Source organism: Delphinapterus leucas, chromosome 3 (assembly GCF_059928025.1).
Source record: "Delphinapterus leucas isolate spDelLeu-1000000601 "Yukka" chromosome 3, BTC_Dleu_Yukka2, whole genome shotgun sequence".
NCBI classification, from domain to species: domain Eukaryota; kingdom Metazoa; phylum Chordata; class Mammalia; order Artiodactyla; family Monodontidae; genus Delphinapterus; species Delphinapterus leucas.
Window position 1 is genome coordinate 15,008,992 of NC_143131.1, and position 23,304 is coordinate 15,032,295.

A 23,304-nucleotide genomic window follows, 5' to 3' on the forward strand; every position below is an offset into this window, starting at 1 on the left:
GCAGAATGAATTTCCAAAAATTTACTTTTGATTCTATGAACTGGCTGAAGAAAACAAAGTTATTATTGGAATTAACTTTATTTTGCATTTGAAGTATCAAATGATATTGACAAAATTTGCATTATTTAACTTTTGAGAAGTTCTTCTCTGCTCATGGATCCAACATATGGACAGTTATTGCCTCACTTTTTGTATATGCATGAAACAACTTGGAACTGAAAATAAGCAAAAGTAATTCAACAAAGCATTGAATGGTCTAAATGAAAAGTCAGGGTTCATGGACTAATGTGATACACCTTGCACAGGCACACATGTTAACTTGTCAATTTTAGGCACAGTCTTCCTAAAATAACTTCTAACTTTTCATAGCAGTTATGATGCTTCTTCAATAGATCGTGTGTCTTACGGATTTCATGAGGTCAAAAAAGTTTTGGTAGAGTGCTGAGGCCAGAAACTAGATGATAAAAATAGGTGCTGATTTTGAAGGATGTGGCCCATTTGATTCAAAAGTGGAGTGTTGAATTTTATTTTTAATAATATAATATTTTATTTCTTTAAAAAAATTTATTTCTTTTATTTATTTATTTTTGGCTGTGTTGGGTCTTCACTGCTGCATGTGGGCTTTTCTCTAGTTGCAGCGAGCAGGGGGCTACTCTTTGTTGTGGTACGCAGGCTTCTCTTTGCGGTGGCTTCTCTTTGTTGTGGAGCATGGGCTCTAGAGCGCAGGCTCGGTAGTTGTGGCGCATGGGCTTAGTTGCTCCGCGGCATGTGGGATCTTCCTGGGCCAGGGGTCAAACCTGTGTCCCCTGCGTTGGCAGGCAGATTCTTAACCACTGTGCCGCCAGGGAAGCCCCAATAATATAATTTTTTAAATAATAAAACTTAATGTGCATTTCAGTCCCCTAAGTGTCAGTGACCTCACTGTAACTCAAAAAGTATATGGCATCATAGACTAAAGATACACAGGGACAAATGCAATTATATTTTCCCCAGAACACAAGGATACAGCCAGCTAATATTGAGCAGAGCAGATAAACAAGCTCACACTCAGGCCGTGGCAGGTCCTAAGTGTCAGCCCTGAGGAGCAGGCTGGCATCTCAGTGCCACTTGACTCCTCTGTGTTCTTCGTCCTTCAGTGGCCTGGGTTCCTGCTCTTTCTGCTGCTCCTGCTGCTTCAGGGTGGAGGGGCAAAATGTGCTGGGAGTCCACTGAGAAGGGTTAACCTGGAGGAGGAAGAGGAGGAAGATAGCTGCTCTTTCTGGAAGGGTGAAGAGTTTACCCTTCAGGTCATCCGACCTAAATCTTTCTTGTGCTGTTCATGAACTTGGTGACTTAGGGAAATCCTTCAGTCTCTCGGGATCTCAGTTCCCTTATTTATAAAATGAGGAATTGGCATGATGAGCTCTCTAACTTTGATATGAAAAGACTCCAAGTTCTGGGACTTCTCCGGTGGTCCAGTGGTTAAGACTCCACCTTTCAGGGCTTCCCTGGTGGCGCAGTGGTTGAGAGTCCACCTGCCGATGCAGGGGACTCGGGTTCGTGCCCCGGTCCGGGAGGATCCCACATGCCGCGGAGCGGCTGGACCCGTGAGCCATGGCCACTGAGCCTGCGCGTCTGGAGCCTGTGCTCCGCAACGGGAGAGGCCACAACAGTGAGAGGCCCGCGTGCCGCAAAAAAAAAAAAAAAAGACTCCACCTTTCAAAGCAGGGGTCGCAGGTTGGATCCCTGGTTGGGGAACTAAGAGCCCACGTGCCTTGGGCTGTGGCCGAAAAATTAAAAATAAATAAATTTTTAAAAAATAAATAAGTTGCACATCTCTTTAAAAATAAAAACAACGAAGACTCTAAGTTCTGTAATTCAATGGCAGAACTCTTTTTTTCCTTCCTCCCTTCCTTCTTTCTTTCTTTCTTCCTTCCTTTCTCTCTCTCTCTCTCTCTGTCTCTCTGTCTTTCTTTCTTTCTTTCTCTGTATGTTAGTTACAGAAACTATAAAACAGTAACATATTTATTTTGACCTTTGAATGTAAGACAATTCTTTGAGGTAAAAAACTTTTCTTCTGAGATTATTCAGGTAGAATCTTTGCATTCAACATAGGGATTCTGAAAGACAATTACAGAAAACAGCTATAATGCAGAACTCCTTGTGGTGATATCAAATTCAAGAATTAGATTCAAATCCTCTGACAGTTTTCCATCTCCATCAGTCATGTCCAAGTCAAGACATAACAGCATTTCTTCTGTTTCATCCCTCACGTTGGAGTTAAATTCTGCTGGAGACTACACTGCATGTTTTTATTTATTTTTTAAATCCAGAATGCTCTTTGTCATCTGACAGTGCACCATATTAAACTACTTAAAATGCTTTGTGAATGAAATCACATGTCTGAAATGTGGTGTCCGTTACCAGAGCTCTTGAAGGGCAGGCTTGGGTTTAGTCCGTCTCCTTTGTCTTACCTAGTTTGTCAACCCCGGACATTCTTTTTCTCTCTCTTAAGGCAGATTTCTATGCATAGACAGTTCATTCAGATTGGTAGGGTGGATTGGGTTAAAAAAAAAAATGATGTGGGCAATTTTTACCTGGTTTAAATGGGTTAAAAAGAATCATGGTAATCAGAGCTTCAGGGCTGCCCCACCTCTGATTTTGTATTTCTTTTAATTATTTATTTATTTAATATTTATTTATTTATTTATTTGGCTGCCTTCTCTGTGATTGAAGAAGCGCATTGAATTTTCATAAACACGTAATTATCTAACTCCTTCCCAACTTAACATGTTTTGACATGAAATCCTTAAATACGTATTAACAATCTCAGCGTTAGAGGCTAAGTACTGTAATGTACACGTTTAAGCTCATGTACACAAGAATGTGAACTCACAAGGGCAGGAATTCCTGTTTGTTTATTGTTATCTACCTTTTGTCGTCAACAGAGCTTGATGCATGAGGTTGCCAAATAGATTAAATTAACGAATATGAGGGTAGCCCATGTCCACTGGAGGGTGAGAACCATGCCTGTTTTGTACAGCTCTGTAGCTACAGCCCCTAGAACGGTGTCTGCGTCTCATTTGTTGAGTGAATGAATGGACTTAGGGATTTGGTCCTTGTCATTCAAGTCTTGTTTGGGAGGCAGCTTGGCAAAATATTAAAGAGCAGTACTGATTAGGTACCACAATGGTAAATAATCACTGGACACTCGTATTTTAATTGTCCAAATGGTAACATAAAAATTGTTCTGGATATTCAAAGTCGGAAAATAATATATAACATGCATTACCCCCAAAAGACTTTGACGTTGTTGGATTATTTTTATTTCTTTATGTACTGAATAAATCTTTGAGTGCCTCTATGTTCCAGGCAGTATATCTGGTGCTGGTGAGTCAACAGTGAAGAAAAGAGTTGTAGGTCTTGCCCAAATTGAACCATAATCTAATGGGGAAAAAAGTAATAAATAAAATGTTAATTTTTGAAGGGAAAAATGGGACGTTGTGATAGAGAATAACAGAGAATAGCTACTCCAGAAAGGATAAACTATAAGAATGGAACCTTTAAGCTGAACTTAAAGGGTGAGAAGGAGTCAGTTCTGTGAAAACATCCCAGGCAGAAGTATGTGTGCAAAGGCACTGAGGCAGCATGGAATTCAGTCACCAAGAGAGCTGTTCTCTATGGGAATAAAGAAAGAGGCAGGTACTGAATGATTTTGAACTGGAGGACATGGTAAATGAATGTACCACGATGAACATGATACAATGACATTTTAAGACATTCACCCTTGCTCAAAAGTGGAGAATAGATTCTGGTGCAGAAGAGTGGAAGTGGGTGTTTAATAGTTCATCCAAGGAATGACGGTGAACTTGATTAAGGTATGTTGACTAAACAGTATATGCATAACCTAAAAGTTGAGAGTTATGTTTTATTTGGTGAGAGTTTTTAGGACTTCAAGCCAGGGAGGCAGCATCTCAGGTAACCCTGGGAGAACTGCTCCGAGGAGGTGAGGGGGAGAGCCAGGATATATAGTTTTGCAACAAAGGGCAGTTAGTCTGAACATCAAAGGATTATTGTTAGTTAAGGAAAACTAGGTATGTCAAGTTAAGGAACTTGGCGCTTTTCTATGTAGGGGAAGATGCAAGAGTCTGGGCTCCCTGAAATTGTTCCTTTGATGTGCACCTTAGCTCTCTGGGGCCAGTGTTCTGTTTTCACATCCTGTGTTTCCTCAGGGCTCTCTGTGGGGAGTGGCTGCAGCCTGGTGGCTGCTAGATGGCAGGTGTTCTTTTCTTTCCTGAGTCCCCACAGAGCTCACCAGCTCACTGTTGGCAGTGGCTGCAGTCACTGATGACTGTGACATTTTTTGTTTACTGATATGACAGGCAGTATTCCATTCATCACGTAGCAGCAGTGATGAACACGAGGTACGGAAAGGTTTGAGGTAGAATTAAAGAATTTACTGTTGGAAGAAAGTAGAAGGGGGTTAAGGGAGAAGTAAGGAAGGAGGAATTCTCCCGGGCTCCTGGTTGAATTCATGGGAGATAATAGTGATCTTTACTGAGGTGGAAAATACTGGCACAAGGAGACAGATCTGGGGTGGGGAAGCATGGATTCAGTGGTGGACAAGTTAAGCTGGAGACGTCTGCCAGATAAACTCAGAGATGTCAGGGCAGAGCATGGAACTAGACTGTGAATGAGGATCTCAGAGGAGGCCTCTGAGCTGATGATACAGACGTGGGAATCTCTGACATGTTGAGGGCACAGCGATGGAGGACCAGCTGGGCATATTAAAATTCAAACCTTCAGTTTACAGAACATCTACGTGGGGCAGTGAACCCAGGAAAGCGCTTTTCTCATGCCCCGTTACTTTACCCAGTCTTTCACTCTTCACCTGGGCTTATACTTTCTCTACTTGCCCTAGGACCCCTGTCCACATGCGTTCACTCTTCCTGACCTTGACTCAATTCTTTAGTTATCTCTCTCACCTGCCCTAGTTTATCCTGCCATCTCCCACCTTTCTGCTCCAGCCCACCCTCCTTTCCGTCTCCGAACCTGGTCGCTCTCATCACCTGCTTTTCAACCTTTAGACTCTCACTGTCTGCTACATACCGTATTCTAAGTCCTACAAGTCTCTGAAGGTGTGGCTTCCTTTCCGATATTATTATATATCTATCAGTACATCAGGAAAAATGAGTCTGCATTCCTACAAGAAGGAGGAGGAAGAAGAAAGGAATGGGGGGCGATTATTGGTTATAGGGCATTTGTAGATCAGGTTCCAATTTCCATGTGAATCAGGCAATAGAATTTGTTTTCATGAGACATCTCCCTCAAATTTTCAAGTAATGTCATGAGATAGAAACATTTTTTTTTACTAGGAAGATAAGATGCTAGATGATCAGGATTCCTGTTACTACCGAGCGGGACCCTGTAGGGCTCCTGGGCACAAAAACCTTTGTGTCCCCCATTTCTTGATTATAGGAAATAGGCTTAATTCAGCCTCCGTGACCTTCCCTGAGTTCCTATGGGCAGGTTCGGACAGTTGCTAAGTAGGGAATGGAGGGGATGCAGGAGACAAGGGAGGAACAGTCAAAAGAAACAATAGTACAGCCTTGGACCAGGGTCCTGGTTCCCCAACAAGGGATATACATATCTTTGAGCTGTTTTGCAGATACTGAAACCCCTGCCAGGTGGGAGAAGTTGAAAAGGTATGGTGCCCGCAAGCAGGTACACCCCAGAGGGGTTGGAACCAGAAGGTTGATGATGCCGACTCCCACTTACCTCCCCACCAACCAATCAGAAGATTGTCCATGAGCTGATCACGCCCTCTTTGAACGATTACTATAAAACTCCTCACTACCCCGTCCAAGTTGGGACACACAGTCTTGAGGGCATTCGCCCGCTGTGGCCCCCTTTGCTTCTCCTTCACCCAAAACTCTGTCTCCAAGAATTAATTCGGTGTTGGGGTACAGAGACCGGATCCGGCTTCACTATTACCATTTGAATTCCCTCTCAACACCATGAATATCCATAGTAGTACAGTATTTGATATATTTTAAGTTCTTAATAGTTACTGATTAAATGAAATTTGTTCTGTAAATATATCCAAAGGTTTTGAGAAGTATCACTCGCGATACCTTATGCCACCACTCACTTTAACTGTTTACACCCTCAATCCTGTATCTCTGTTGCCCATTTATCTGCATCCCCCCCTTTACTGGGCCTTGACGTCAGAGGTTCCAAGATTGTAACTTTTCCCCAAAATTACCATGCCAATCTGATGAGCAGTTGTTTTAAATAGAAGTATAATTGACCTACAACACTATGTTAGTTCCAGGTGTACAACATAGTGATTCAATACTTCTATACATTACAAAATGATCACTGTGATACGTCTAGTTACCATGTGTCACTATACAAAGTTGATGAGCAGTTTTTTAAAGAACAGCTCACTTTATAGTAATAATTTGCATCTCCTGTAGGCATGTTGAATTATTGATTACAGATCTTCCGGTGTTCATTCCTGAAAGTAAAATCAGCTAATCATCTTATTCAAATATTTTCCATACTCTCAGATCCAGAAAAGACCAGTATATGCAAATTGTACAAGTATTTTCAATATTCTTTACTACACGTAAAATTTCAGAGTGAATTCCACTTTAAGGTATCCATTTAGCATGGGGACTGGGATTTCATCTGTTAACATTTTGCTAGATTAAAGGAAAGTAATACCACGATAGTCTTTCTAGACTACCTGGATAACAACGTTTCTCTGTGCACATATCTCATTATAAGAAGCTTTCATTTTTAGTAAAGGATCTATACAGTTTGAAAAAAATCTAAAGAATAAAAATCTAATGTTTTTAAACTGTATGTACTCAGGATGAACATACTACATGCTTGTTCGTGACACGTACTCTGTGCAGGGATGTTGTCATTTGGCTCTATTTCTGTACAAAGGGATCCAAGGCAAAAGAAGGTTGACCAGCTCTTTGCATTTGCCAGGTTGAAGCCAGGAGCCTCATGAGGAATTAGGAAGGCTCTTTGTGATTCCCCAAACACTTTGGAATCAGAAGAGCCACAGAGCCCCAGAAGGCTGCCGTGTGACAACGGAGTTCCAAGAATGTTGTCACAAAGAAGGACTAAGCAGTTGTGAGAAGGAAGGGTTGACCTGTGACTTTCTAGAACCTTCAACGTTAAAATCTACTGGTTGGATCTGTTAGGAAATTTTCACCAGGAATATAATGCAGTAGGAGTCAGAAGGTTAGACAGAAACCAGTTACAGAAATGGGTTTTATTGTTTGTTTGCTAGATCCGTCTATAAACCATATAAAGTGTGTTTGTGGAAGGCGTGTAGAATATGTCAACCTATCCACCATCCAGTGCTGTGATCCTGCAGCCTTTCTTAGCCCAAATATTTTTCCTGACCACTCCCACCATTGGATATTGACTTCTTCTCATACTATTTTCACCTCAGTGTGTTGCCCTTCCTCAAAGGGCTACACTACTTTTCCCGCCAGTACAGAATTTCCAAAGGAGAAACCAGGGGTCTGTCTTGCTCTTGAAGTACTGTGTTGGAATATTTACTGTTCAATCACCTTCAACAAATAATTGTTGAGCACCTACTTTGAAAGTTCTACAGAGGACAAAAGTGTAAATTACAGACCACAGGGATGTTTTTCCATCTGAGCTGGATGAGTCAGGCGAGTTCCTGTGCCCAAAATCACTTCAGGGTTTCTTGAAGCACCTACATGCCCTTCCGTCTTCATGGGAGAGCTTGCTTTAGCCACTGTGGGATTGTGTAAGTAGCCAGGAGTAGTGTCAGGAAATTCTTCTCTATGTGTCTCCAACCTTCCCTCTCTCCGCCCTGTGTCTTTCCTCTTCTTTCAGCTCTCTCCCTTTACCTTTACTTCCTGTCCCACCTCTGTATCAACACCTCCTCTCTTTTTGTTTTTCTGCTGTATCTTGCTGTCTTCCTAAACTGGCCGACAACTATTTTTATTTGTATTTCTCTGCCAAGCTTTGGATATGTATTTCCCGAAAGACCTAAAATGCTTTTCTACTTGCAGTTTCTCTCTCCGTTCTAAATCTCTTCATGCCCAGGGGCTGGGTAGGTGTCTGATTAGGAATGATACCCGTCTGCCCTGGTTTCGAATCAGAACATCAGTTTGACATCTGAAGACAAATCACAGAGCTATACCCATCCTTTCCCAGTGTCGTCTGCTCACTGAGGTGCTTATACAAGTAGCCCCATCTCTAGAGATGGGGAAGAGTTCAGCCTATCACCTGGTTCCCATTTCTCAGCTAATGGGACAGAGGCACAAACCTGTAAAACAAGTAGGTTTGTTTCCAAATGAAAACCAGATGTGCTGAATCCCACCGGAGTACTGGGTCCACTCTCTGTCACGTGTCTTAGCAGGTGCGGAAGGGTGCCCTTACCTAATTTTCACTACTAATCAACCCCAGCATTCCTTTACCTGAAAAATTAGCAATCCAAATAAACTTTCAGTTACTGTAGCAAGAAATTACAACCGCTCTCTGCAAGGAGCTGAACGGGAGTGCCACACTTAGCTTCTGATGCCAAATATCACATTGCCTGACATCTCGATGCTGAAGAGTTCTCTTTGCCAGTTAATTTTTGCTTTAGGGAATGAACCATCAGTTATCAGATCCCCTGAACACTTGTATAAATCTCTGAGACAATATCTTCAGAAGGAAATCGTCCTTTTTTTTCCTCTTTCGCTTCAAGAAACTTGTGCCAATAATCAAATGTGCTTTTATTCTCAGTTCTATTCACATGAATCCTCCAACTTATATCTTTTTCTTTCGGGTTTTCTTTGTTTTCAGACCAGAAGAGCACTTTAAGTAAAATTTATGGAATTTAAAAATGCCCAAGGCTTAATAACACACTATTGGAATATTTGAATATAGCTGAATTTACAGCAGTAAAGTTATGTGTTGGAGGGTTGTTGGCAAAGGACAAAGGTTGGAGTTGTCCCAGGAAACATTTTCTCACATAGTTGGTCATTGACTCAAATGGCAAGTGTTCTGGAATCACACTCACATGACATTGGTGGGTCTCTGGAAGTAAGAAGTTAGTTCCTTCTTATTGAAAGATCAAGAATGTGTGTTAAATGCAGCACCTGCTGTCTGGGCAGGTGCCAGGGCCAAGACTGGAGAAGTCCCTGGAGACACGTAAGACCTGGGTCCTGCCCACAATGAACTTAACAATCTAGTTGGGAAGTTAAGACATTACATCGTGGTCCCAAAGACATCATTAAAGATGCATACATTCTCGCGTCTACCTTCAAAATATACAGAGTCAGAGCATTTCTTATCATGTCCATTGCTGCCACCCTGCTCTAAGCCACCATCATCTCTCATCCCGATTGTTGCTGTAACCTCCCAAGTGGTATCTCTGTGCTTCCACTGTGGCCCTGTTTAACCTACACTCAACAAAACAATCAAGGTGATCCAGTTAAAGAGTGAGTTGGATCATGTCAGTCCTCTGTCGAAAGCCCTTCGAAGTTCCTGGACCCACTCAGAGTAGAGCCAGTGTTCTTGCAGTATAGACAAGGGTCTACACACGGTCCAGCCACCCACACCTTCTTTGACTCTCTGCTCTCAACTTTTACCAGTTTTCCTCTTGCACGTTCTGCTCCATCCATGCTCTCACCCCCTTGCTTTTCCTGGACTACACCAGGAATGTTGCGACCTCAGGGCCTTTGCACTTGCTGACCCCTCTGCCAGGAATCCCCTATACCCTGATGACTATTCACCACTCACATACTCAGGTGTTCATTCACAGTGAGGACTTTTTAGACCCCGTTATCTTAAATTGGGCTCTCATATGCACCCACTTGCGCACGTGCCCACACACACACTTTTTTTTTTTTAATTGGAGTATAGTTGCTTTACACTGCTGTGTCAGTTTCTGCTGTACAGCAAAGTGAATCAGCCATTCGTATACATATGTTCCCTCTTTTTTTGGATTTCCTTCCCATTTAGGTCACCACGGAGCACCAAGTAGAGTTCCCTGTGCTGTACAGTAGGTTCTCATTAGTTACCTGTTTTATACATAGTAGTGTATATATGCCAATCCCAATCTCCCAATTCATCCCACCACCACCCCTTTCCCCTTTGGTATCCATACGTTTCTTCCCTATGTCTGTGTCTCTGTTTCTGCTTTGCAAATAAGATCACCCATACCATTTTTCTAGATTGCATATATATGGGTTAATATACTATAAAAAATACGGAACCCTTCCTGAATTTGCGCGTCATCCTTGCACAGAGGCCATGCTAATCTTCTGTGTTCCCATTTTAGTATATGTGCTGCCGAAGTGAGCACCACACACACTCTCTTGCTTGCTTTAACTTTTTTCCATATAGATATCACCATATGAAACCCTAATAGTTTGTGTGTTATCTGTCTTTTCCCCAGTAGGAGCTAAGCTAGTTTTGTTTTGTTTTGTTTTGTTTTCAGTTTTGTTTGCCATATCTTTAGCACCTAGAATGGTGCCTGACACACAGTAGGTGGCCAATAAATATTTATTGAGTGATTATTGTTATTTTGAGCATGAGGTGTTGTATTAGTTTCTTTGGGCTGCTGTAACAAAGTATCACGAACTAGGTTGCTTAAAGCACAGAAATTTATTGTCTCACAGCTCTGGAGGGTAGAAATCTGAAATCAAGGTGTCTGCAGAGCCATGCTTCCTCTAAAATCTGTAGAGGAGAATCTTGACTTGCCTCTGCCAGCTTCTGGCAGCCTCAGGTGTCAACTTCAGCTGCGGCACTTCAATCCCTACCCCCGTTGTCACATGACATTCTCTCCTCATTTGGGGTGGAAGGAAAACTATTCCCTTTTATGTCATCTCACCTCCCTTTTTCCTCTAAAACTTGACCAGACTAATATCCCATCAATACAGCTCTGGTCCAGCATCTACTCAGACCAGAAACCTTCAGCATCTATAAGTTGTCTGAATTCTCTAGTCTAGAATTTGAGGTTTTCCGCATTCTGTTTGCCATCCACTATCACATAACCTGTGACCTATCTAACTTGTAGTATTTGCTTCTCCCCATAGGTACCCTTTGGTGCATCCCCACACATGTCTCGTCTTATGCTTTTCTTTCAACCCTTCTCTAGTGAAACCATTACATAAAGACTTTCCTGCCATCTTCCTTCCTAAGTCCAACATCTCCATCTTCAAAGCATGCATGCAAGGTTACCCCTACCTTTTTGAGGGCATTCATTATTTCCTATCCTGTCTTTTAGGTATATGTGAATGAAGCTTTTGTCTCCTCTAAATTAGGATGATAAACATACCAGTAGCGTGATTTTTTGGTTGATAAAACTTGTGAGAAGATTGTACATTTAAATTTTAATAAAGCTTTTGTTGTTCTGAATCAAAGAATGCGAGGTTTCAGATGTAAGAACATGTCTTTCCTCAGTTGTTTTCTGAGATAGCAATACACAGTGATGAAATGAGGTCAAGATTCAGAGGGAAGGGTTTGAGAAAGAAGAATTAAGAAATGTGGAGGAAGTTGGGTGGATGTTAAGAAGTCTGTGTTAGGGACTTCCCTGTCGGTGCAGTGGTTGACACTTTGCCTTCCAATGCAGAGGGTGCGGGTTTGATCCCTGGTGGGAGAGCTAGGATCCCACATGCCTTGCAACCAAAAACATAAAACAAAAGCAATATTGTAACAAATTCAATAAAAGACTAAAAATGGTCCACATCAAAAAAATCTTTTTAAAAAGTCTATATTAAATTACATGTAGCCACCTTTGGGTCTCTTTTCAAGCACCTACACTCTCTTTGGAAAATAAATTATTTTACATATTGTGGTATGCCAAATAATGTCCTCTGGAAGATGGCCCCGTCATAATTCCTGAAACCTATGATATGCTAAGTTACGCGGCAAAAGGGACTTTGCGGGTATGATTAAGTTCAGGATCTTAAGATGGGGAGATTATTCTGGATTAGTCTGGCTGGATCCAGTGTAATAACAAGGATCCTTATAAGACAGAAGCAAGACAGTCAGTCTCTAAGAAGAAGATGTAATGGCAAAAGCAGAGAAGAAAAGAAGGCTTCATGACAACAGAAGCAGAGAGAGATTGAAATGCTGGCTTTGAAGGTGGAGGATGGGGCCATAAGCCAAAGAATGCAGGTGGCCGCTAGATGCTAGGAGTGGAATTCTCCCTTAGAACTTCCAGACAGAATACAGACCTGCTGACACCTTGATTTTAGGACTTCTGACCTCCAGAATTATAAGATAATAAATTTGTGTTGTTTTGAGTGACTTAGTTTTGCAGTAATTTATTACAGTGGCAATAGAAAACTAACACATATTTTAAGGCGCTGACAATTAAAAGCAGAGACCAGGGTTTGGCAATCTTTGCTGTAAAGGACCAGATAGTAAATATTTTAGGCTTTGTGGGCCATCTGGTCTCTGTTACAATTACTCAGCTCTGCCATATAGCATGAAAGCAGCCAGAGACAAGATGTAAATAAATGGCTGTGGCTGTGTTCCAATAAAACTTTATTTACAAAAATAGGCAATAGACTGGATTTCGCCCATGGGCTGTAGCTTGCTGATACATGGTATAAACCAATGCCTCATAATTGTTTATTGTTTTAATTTATACTTCATCTTATTCTGGAATCTCATTCCTGTTTATGTATGCCACATGACCCACTGAACAGAACATTCAACAATGGTCTGAAATTGGTTCTCCAACCAGAAACATTAAGATTTTTAAGTGAAGATGCAGCTTATTATTAACATTCTACAGTTATCTTTAATTCCTCGGTACTTGCATATTGCAAGAATTGTATCCTAGAGGTGTAAATAGCAGTGCTAAATGACTCTGGCTTGATTTGCTCAAGTGAGAAGACCATACTGTATTTTCACAAAGCCTCTAGAATTTCTAATGCTAAGAATATGCACATCTCATGAAAATGTATTTCATCAAGCACTGTCTACAGAGGATTAAACTAAACTGTAAAACCATGTTTTTTGTGTACAGACTTCACGATTGCTAATGCTCTTTTGTTTATAATTTCTCCCTGGGACATCTCTCCTGAGGCAAATGTTCCCTCAGCAGAGGAGGTACTGTACAGACAGTGTGATTTTTAGCCAAAAAAATTGCTGCACGCGGGGATTCTTATTAGACTTGTGTTGTACTTCTCTTTGCTTTGTGAACCTGACCCCAAACATCTGTGTAAATGTGGCAAGTTAAAACAGCTTGCTTATACCTGGCTTGCCAAATACAGTTCTGTTTTCATCATGTTTATATCAGGATTACATGACATTGGCCCACCTCCCGTGCCTGCTGGCTTCCTTCTCCTTTCTTCCTTGTTCATCATGCTGACCTCCAACCTTAACGGCTCATACTCCATCCTACCCCCTCCATGGTCAGGCCTGCATCATCACTACTTCCTCTGCAACTTCTCCTAACATTCTTCTGGTCTATATGTGGATTAGTTAATCCATGTCACATGAAGCTTTACTGTTTGCATGATTTTTGCATGCACCCTACTAAATTACAGATGCTCATATTCAGAAACTAACTTATAATTTTTTATAGTTCATAATACTTCATATAATATTAAATAAATATTATCTGGCTTATTGATTGCTAGATTTTTTACTTAATTTGACTCTTTGGGTTTTTAAAAAATATTTTTTAGAATACTTTTAGGTTCACAACAAAATTGAAAGGAAAGTACAGATAATTCCCATACACCTCCTACCCCTACACTTGCATAGCCTCCTCTGTTATCAACACCACTCACCAAAATGGTACCTTTTTTACCAAGGATGAACCTACATTGACACATCATAATCCCCCAAGGTCCATAGTTCACTTTAGGGCTCACTCTGGTATGTGCATTCTGTGGGTGTGGACAAATGTATAATGACTTATATCCATCATTATAATATCATACAGAGTATTTTCATTACCCTAAAAATTCTTTGTGCTCTGCCTATTCATCTCCACCCATGCACTAACACACATACACTCCTGGAAGCCACTGTTTTCTTTTTTTTTTTTATTGTCTCTATAGTTTTGCTTTTTCTAGAATGTCATATAGTTAGAATCATAACAGGTAACTTGTTAGATTGACTTCTTTCACTTAGCAATATGCATTTAAGATTCCTTCATGTCTTTTCATGGCTTGATAGCTCATTTCTTTTTAGCATGGAATAATAGTCCATGGTCTGGGTGTACCACAGTTTATCCATTCACCTATTGAAGGACATCTTGGTTGCTTCCAAGTTTGGGCAATTATAGATAAAGCTGCTATAAACATCCGTGTGGACATAAGTTTTCAGCTCCTTTGGGGAAATAACCAAGGAGCGCAATTGCTGGATCATATCATAAAAGTAGGTTTAGTTTTTGCAGAAACTGCCAAATTGTTTTCCAAAGTGGCTGTACCATTTTGCATTCCACCAGTAGTGTATGAGAGTTCCTGTTGCTCCTCATCCTTGTCAGCATTTGGTGTTGTCAGTTTACTGGCTTTTAGCCATCCTAATTGGCATGTAGTGCTATCTCGTTGTTTTAATTTGTGTTTCCCTGATGACATATAATGGGGAGCATCTTTTCATAAACTTTTTAACCATCTGTATATCTTTTTGGTGAGGTGTCTGTTAAGGTCTTTGGTCTATTTTTAATTGGGTTGTTTATTTTCTTATTACTGAGTTTTAAGTGTTCTTTGTATATTTTGGATAACAGCCCTTTGTCAGATGTGCCTTTTGCAAATATTTTCTCTAAGTCAGTGGCTTGTCTTCTCATTTTCTTGATGTCTTTTTCAGAGCAGAGGTTTAAAATTTTAACAACGTCTAGTTATCAATTATTTCTTTCTTGGATTGTGTCTTTGCTGTTGTATTTAAAGTCACTGTCATATATAACAGCGGTCCCCAATCTTTTTGGCACCAGGGACCGGTTTCGTGGAAGACACTTTTTCCACGAACATGGGGTGGGGGGATGGTTCAGGCAGTAATGCGAGTGATGGGAAGTGGCAGATGAAGCTTCGCTTGCCCACCGCTCACCTCCTGCTGTGCAGCCAGTTCCTAAAAGGGGGTTGGGGACCCCTGATATACAAGGTCATCTAGGTTTTCTCCAGTGTTACCATCTAGGAGTTTTATACTTTTGTGTTTAGATTTAGGTCTGTGATCCATTTAGAGTTAATTTTTGTGAGGCATGTAAGGTCTGTATCTAGATTCATTTTTTTTTTTTTTGCATGTAGATGTCCAGTTGTTCCTGCACCTTCTGTTGAGGAGACTTATCTTTGCTCCATTGTATTGCCTTTTCTCCTTTGTCAGAGATCAGTTGACTCTATTTATGGGGGCCTGTTCCTGGGCTCTTTATTCTGTTCCATTGATCTATTTGTCTATTCTTTCAACAATACCACAGCGTCTTGATTACTGTAGCTTTATGTTAAGTCTTGAAGTTAGGTAGCATCATTGTTCCAACTTTGTTCTTCTTCAGTATTGTGTTGGCTGGTCTGTATCTTTTGCCTTTCATATAAACTCTAGAATCAGTTTGTTGATATCATACAATAGCTTGTTGGATTTTTTATCGTGATTGCATTGAATCTGCAGATCAAGTTGGGAAGAACTGACATCTCGGCAATATTGAATTTCTCTATCTGTGAATACAGAATATCTTTCCATTTATTTAGTTCTCCTTTAATTTTGTTGATCAGAGTTTTGTAGTTTTCCTTACACAGATCTTGTACATTTTGTAGACTTAGGCTTAAGTATTTCATTTTTGGGGGGTGCTAATGTAAATAACATTGCATTATTAATTTTAACTTCCCTTTGAACATTGTTGGTGTATAAGAAAGCAATTGACTTTGTTATACCTTGTATCCTTCAACCTTGCTATAATTACTTATTAATTCCAGGAGTTTTTTGTTTATTATTTCAAATTTTCTACGTAGAGGATCATGTCATCTGCAAAGACAGTTTTAAACCTTCCTTCCCAATCTGTATACCTTTTATTTCTTTTTCTTACGTTATTGCATTAGCAAGTATTTCCACCATGATGTTGAAAAGGACTGGTGAGAAAGGACATCCCTGCTTTGTACTTGATCTTAATGGGAAAGCTTTGAGTTTCTCACCATTAAGTATGATGATAGCTATAGGTTTCCTGTAGATAGTCTTTATCAAGTTGAGAAGACTCCACTCTATTCTTAATTTACTGAGAGTTTTTATTATGAATGGGTGTTGGATTTTGTCACATACTTTTTCTGCATCTATTGCTGTGACTTTTTTTTCCTTTTTTAGTCTGTGATAGATTACATCAATTGATTTTCAAATGCTGAACCAGCCTTGCATACCTGGGATAAATCCCACCTTGTCATGGTGTATACTTCTTTTTAATACATTTTTGGATATGATTTGCTAATATTTTGTTGAGGATTTTTGCATCAATGTTCATGAGAGATATTCGTCTGTAGTTTCCTTTTCTACTAATATTTTTGTTTAGTTTGGGTATTGGGATAATACTGGCTTCACAGAAAATATTCCCTTTGTTTCTATCCTTTGATAGAGATTGTAGAATTGATGTAATTTCTTCTTTAAATATTTGGTAGAATTCATCAGTGAACCCATGTGGGTCCAATCCTTTCTTCTTTGGAAGGTTATTAATTATTGATTCAATTTCTTTCATATTGGGTTGGCCAGAAAGTTCGTTCAGGTTTTTGCTGAACATCTTATGGTATAGGCCTATTCAGATTATTTATTTCTTCTTGTGTGAGTTTTGGCAGATTGTGTCTTTGAAGAAATTGGTCCATTTCATCTACTTTATCAAATTGTGGGCATAGAGCTGTTCATAGTATTCTTTTATTATTCTTTTAATTTTCAATGAGATCTGTAGTGAGGTCTCCTCTTTCATTTCCAATGTTACTAATTTATGTCCTCCCTCTCTCTCTCTCTTTTTTTTTTTGTTTCCTTGGCTAGAGACTTATTTTATTTATTTATTTATTTATTGGCTGTGTTGGGTCTTCATTGCTGTGTGTGGACTTTCTCTAGTTGCAGCAAACAGGGGCTACTCTTCATTGTGGTGCATAGGCTTCTCATTGTGGTGGCTTCTCTTGTTGTGGAGCATGGGCACTAGGCATGTGGGCTTCAGTAGTTGTGGCACACAGGCTCAGTAGTTGCGACTCATGAGCACAGGCTCAGTAGTTGTGGTGCACAGGCTTAGTTGCTCCGCGCCACGTGGGATCTTCCCAGACCAGGGCTCGAACCTGTGTTGCCTGCATTGGCAGGCGGATTCTTAACCACTGAGCCACCAGGGAAGTCCCAAGGCTTATTGATTTTATTGATCTTTTTGAAGAGCCAGTTTTCAGCTTCATTGATTTTCTCTATTGATTTCCTCTTTTTCGTTTCATTGATTTCTACCCTAATTCTTAATATTTCTTCTGCTTACTTTGGATTTACTTTGCTTTTCTTTTTCTAGTTTCCTAAGGTGGTAACTTAAATTGTTGATTTTAGATCTTTATTCTTTTCTAATCTATGCATTCAATACCATAATTTTCCCTCTAAACACTGTTTTTGCTACATTCCACAGATTTGACACGTTGTGTTTTCATTTTCAGGTAGTTCAAAATATTTTTAAACTCACCTTGAGATTTCTTCCTTGACCCATGTATTTTTCAGAAGTTTGCTGTTTAATCTCCATGTATTTTGTGGTTTTCCAGTTAATTTCTGTTTTTGAATCCTAGTTTAATCCCATATGGTCTGAGAGCAGGCATTGTATAATTTCTATTCTTTTACATTTGTTAGGGTGTGTTTTATGGCCCAGAATGTGGTCTATCGTGGTGAATGTTCCCTGCGACCTTGAGAAAAATGTGTATTCTGCTACTGTTGAATGAAGTAGCCTGTAGATGTTAATTATATCTAGTTGAGTGATGGTGTTATTGAGTTCAGCTATGTCTTTACTGATTTTCTGCCTACTATATTTGCTCATTTCTGAGAAAGGGGTTTTCTTTGGATTATATTGAGAAATATGCTAGTGATTTACAACAGAATTTTTATTTTTATTTTACCTTTTCAGTTACAGCTAGTGTTCACTTAATATTTTAGAGAAAGCAGTCTACTCTGATTTCCAGATTTGCTTAGTGGCTGTCATTTATATTAAAAATCATATTGGATGATAACATTTAATTAATATCTTGGAAGCAAAGAATAATGAGGATATAGTCTTGCACATTTTTGATTTGCATATGACTTTACCTAAACTATTCCAGAAAATTAAGAAATTTTATTATCTTCAAAAACTTACAGAGAAAAAAGTCCAGAGTCTCCTGACATGGACTGATTTTAGTTTAAATATTCTGCCATGTAAGGCCCTATACATTTGCCAGGCCTCAGTGAATATACCACTTGGTATGGAGAGCTATGTTTGGCAGTGCATTTCTATTTTCTTTCCGGTTCCCAGCAACACCTGGTCTTTGTATTCTGCTGTCTCATAGGGATGATGACCATGTTGTTGGTCTAGTTTCCTAGTGTATACTTTAAGCCACCCAGCAGATATAAAAAGTAGAATTCTACTGAGATTCCTTTACAAACTGTTCTAAGGATGTTCATTTAAAATGCGTAAGTGCTGAGCACTGAAACTATCCTTTTTTTTAAAAAATTCTCTCATCACCTACTCCACTGAAAAAAGTTATCATGATTTGTTAGTGAAGTAGACATTCTGATGCCCAGAGGTATTGCAGACCAGTGGTCAGGACATAATAAGAAACTACACTAAAAGTGCTTGCTTGCCATCTTTCATATTGTACTCTTGGAATGAGTGAGAAGAGGTGAGTGAAAAGTTGACTGCAAATAATTACATAAAAATAGATATGAGACATTTCTCCACAATATCACTTCTGATATACACCCGTCCAGGATATGAAACCTTAATCTAAGTGTGAGAAAACAAACATTTCCAAATGGAGGAATGTTATGCAAAATAATTGATCTGGGCTCTAAAAAATGCCAATGTCATGTAAGTCAAAAGAGTCTGGGGGTTATACTACAAAGCTACAGTAATCAAGACAGTATGATACTGGCACAAAAACAGAAATATAGATCAATGGAACAGGAAAGAAAGCCCAGAGATAAACCCACGCACATATGGTCACTTTATCATTGATAAAGGAGGCAAGAGTACAATGGAGAAAAGACAGCCTCTTCAATAAGTGGTGCTGGGAAAACTGGGCAGCTACATGTAAAAGAATGAAATTAGAACACTCCCTAATACCGTACACAAAAATAAACTCAAAATGGGTTAAAGACCTAAATGTAAGGCCAGACACTATAAAACTCTTACAGGAAAACGTAGGCAGAACACTGTATGACATAAATCACAGCAAGATGCTTTTTGACCCACCTCTTAGAGAAATGGAAATAAAAACAAAAATAAACAAATGGGATCTAATGAAACTTCAAAGCTTTTGCACAGCAAAGGAAACCATAAACAAGACGAAAAGACAGCCCTCAGAATGGGAGAAAATATTTGCAAACGAAGCAACTGACAAAGAATTCATCTTCAAAATTTACAAGCACATGCAGCTCAATATCAAAAAAACGAACAACCCAATCCAAAAATGGGCAGAAGACCTAACAGACATTTCTCCAAAGAAGATACACAGTTTGCCAACAAATACATGAAAGGATGCTCAACATCACTAATCATTAGAGAAATGCAAATCAAAACTACAACGGGGCTTCCCGGGTGGCGCAGTGGTTAAGAGTCTGCCTGCCGATGGCAGGGGACACGGGTTCAAGCCCTGGTCTGGGAGGATCCCACATGCCGTGGAGCAACTGAGCCCGTGCACCACAGCTACTGAGCCTGCGCTCTGGAGCCCGCGAGCCACAACTGCTGAAGCCCGCACACCTAGAGCCTGTGCTCCACAGTGGGGGAGGCCATGCAATGAGAAGCCTGTGTGCCACAGCAAAGAGTGGCCCCCGCTCACTGTAACTGGAGAGGGCCTCTGTGCAGCAGCAAAGACCCAATGCAGCCAAAAATAAATACAATTAAATTTTTTAAAAAAACCTACAATGAGGTATCACCTCACACCAGTCAGGATGGACATCATCAAAAAAATCTACGAACAGTAAATGCTGGAGAGGGTGTGGAGAAAAGGGAACCCTTTTGCACTGTTGGTAGGAATGTATATTGATGCAGCCACTATGGAGAACAGTATGGAGGTTCCTTAAAAAACTAAAAATAGAACTACCGTACGATCCAGCAATCCCACTACTGGGCATATACCCTGAGAAAACCATAATTGAAAAAGAGTCATGTACCACAATGTTCATTGCAGCTCTGTTTACAATAGCCAGGACATGGAAGCAACCTAAGTGTCCGTCAACAGATGAATGGATAAAGAAGATGTGGCACATATATACAATGGAATATTACTCAGCCATAAAAGGAAATGAAATTGAGTTATTTGTAGTGAGGTAGATGGACCTAGAGTCTGTCATACAGAGTGAAGGAAGTCAGAAAGAGAAAAACAAATACCGTATGCTAACACATATATATGCAATCTAAAAAAAAAAAAAAAAAGGTTCTGAAGAACCTAGGGGCAGGACAGGAATAAAGATGCAGACATAGAAAATGGGCTTGAGGACATGGGGAGGGGAAAGGGGAAGCTACGATGAAGTGAGAGAGTGGCATGGACATATATACACTACCAAATGTAAAACATATCTAGTGGGAAGCAGCTGCACAGCACAGGGAGATCAGCTCGGTGCTTTGTGACCACCTAGAGGGGTGGGATAGGGAGGGTGGGAGGGAGACACAAGAGGGAGGAGATATGGGGATATATGTATATGTATAGCTGATTTACTTTGTTATACAGCAGAAACTAACACAGCATTGTAAAGCAATTATACTCCAATAAAGATGTCAAAAAAGAAAAGTCTGGGGGAATGTTCTAGATTAAAGGATCCTTGATCAGATCCTAGATTCAAATATAAAATAAAATAAAATAAAATTTCCCAGCTTTACAGGACATTATTGAGCCAATGGAGAAAATTTAAATATAGAGTTTCTATTGATAAGGTATATGAATCATTGTTAAATTTTCTGTGTATGATGATTGTATTGATGTGATGTGGGATATTTCATAAGAGGGTATATGCTGAAGTATTTTTGAGATTTAGAGTCACAAGATTTGCAACTAACTCTCAAGTAATTCTGAAAAAGAGAGTGTTTATATGTGTGTACACCTATACATACATACACACATGTGTACACATATACTTGTGTGTTATTTATATATGTAAATATAAGAGAGAGAGAGAATGTGTAAACATTAACAATTGGTAAATCTTGGCATATAGGTGTTTGTTGTACTATTCTTCCAAGTTTTTCCATAAGTTTGACATTTTTCAAAATAAAAATTGGGGGATAAGTAGACAACGAATCCCAAAGGGTCTTTTCCCCAGGCTTTTGTTTGGACATTAGTTAAGGTTCAGGTAAACGAAAGTGGAAAATCCTGAAGCTACCCCAATAAATAATCCGTTCTTATCTTTTGCAATATTTGGATATTTTAGTACTTACAGACAAGGCCAGTTGAAGACTAGCTAAATAAATATCTTTATGTATTTGACCCTTTAAGGGATGACTTTAAATAAACAAACAAATAAAATAACAGCCAAGCATCCAGGCACTGTGATAATCACAAGTTTTTGATTTGGAAATGTTTCCCAGTTTGAGAGTTATTGCTTTCAGCTGTAATAATAACGGGCTTTTCCTCTAAGGGAAAAATATGTGATGTTTAAAATAAATATCATCAGTACAGTTTTGCACTGTTGAGAAAACATAAATGACCTTTTTTTCTTTAAACATTCAGATCACCCAAAAGTCTCATGAATGTGTATTGGGGGAGACAGAATTTCAACTGACTAAGAGGTGATAAAAAGACTGGTTACAAGAGGGCTTCACCATCCTTTTGAACAGCTCCAAAGCCCTTTTGTTTGTGGCCTTCACACAAGGAGAAGCTCAGAGTTTTGTCCAAGCAAGTTGGCTTTATGTTCCTACTGAAATCTGCATTTTGACCGTTGAATACAATTCAGGATGGAACTGTAAGCTCAGATGATGCCATTACTTACTTCCTAGGAGTTGACTCAAACCAGTGTTGTTCTGAACAGTGTGGTATCCTAAAAGGGTTTACACATATCTCCAGGGAAAGCCAAAGACTTGAAGACATCTTTTCGGTGAGATTTCACATCCTCACTTTTTGTCTTATGAGAAAATAGTAACAAGTTTCGTCTTTGTTCCCTCAATCTGACATGATAAATCTTTCAGCAAGAAGATGTTTTTCTTTAACTGAAAAAATATCCAGAACTATAGTGAATATCATTATTTGAGTAGCCATGATTTTTCTGACATCATACTAGTTGAATTACCTACAGTTATGAGATACCAACACCACAAGAGCCCTGTAGGACAGGTACTATTATTTTACAGAGAAGGAAAATTTTACGGCTAAGTTAGTAGGTAGTGATTGGTCTGGTAATAATCTTGCTGTTACCACTACAATATACTGCTTCCTGCAAATGGAGGATATTTATTTTCTTTTATTCCATTATCCACTTAGAAATTGTGACAGCACACAGAAACACAATCAAATGAATGGAAACAAATCCTTTTAAGGTGGCAATTTTATTTCTTTTCTCCACCAGCTGGTCAGTTAGGTCTTTTATGAGCGTGATTATCTTTGTAGAGTCTTAACACGGATAGACATTTATTTGTCGATTAAAATCTGTAGCACGAACTAAAGGAAATAACAGACATTCTGCAGGAATGATTAATGTCAAGGTAGCTTGCCTTGATTGAGGCCAGAGATCATGGGAGAATTCAGCTGAGTTCTCCAGATTCCTCCTTGGAAAAGAGAGAGAGCAGCAGTGAGAGAATCTGAAGTAATAGGCTTATCAACTGATATCCACTCACTGACTCAGAAGTACTTGGCAGGTGAGAAGTTGAGTGCATATTCAAAATCAGTAGCTACTGCTTCTTGTTTGTTCAACAAACATTATCACCAGTTCTGTGCCAGGCATCGGGCTGCGTACTGAACTCATTCAAGAGTCACCCAGTTGTCTACAAGTCTAAATTTTCAATCTCTGTTGAATTGCTATGCATAAAGTGAGATGTTAGCAATAAAGCATAATACCTGTACCAAACCAGTCATCTATTAGCAATTATGACTATTAATTAGCATCATCTTCCAAGTAATGCTAGTAATGAAGAGCCCACATTGTGGATGCCCCCAGGACATTTTCCTTGAAGACTTCCTTTGGAACTTTTCCTGAAAACATTCA

General features: G+C 39.6%; 1 protein-coding gene and 1 non-coding gene across 2 annotated transcripts in view; one reads left to right on the plus strand and one right to left on the minus strand.

Annotated features, from left to right (window-relative positions):
- Positions 1-23,304, plus strand: part of FBXL7 (F-box and leucine rich repeat protein 7) — a 302,515-nt gene that overhangs the window by 96,228 nt on the left and 182,983 nt on the right. The gene's annotated exons all lie outside the window — the stretch shown is intronic.
- On the minus strand, positions 10,226-10,327 carry LOC115802651 (U6 spliceosomal RNA). The gene has a single exon (XR_004023164.1). It is a non-coding gene; the product is annotated as a U6 spliceosomal RNA (small nuclear RNA).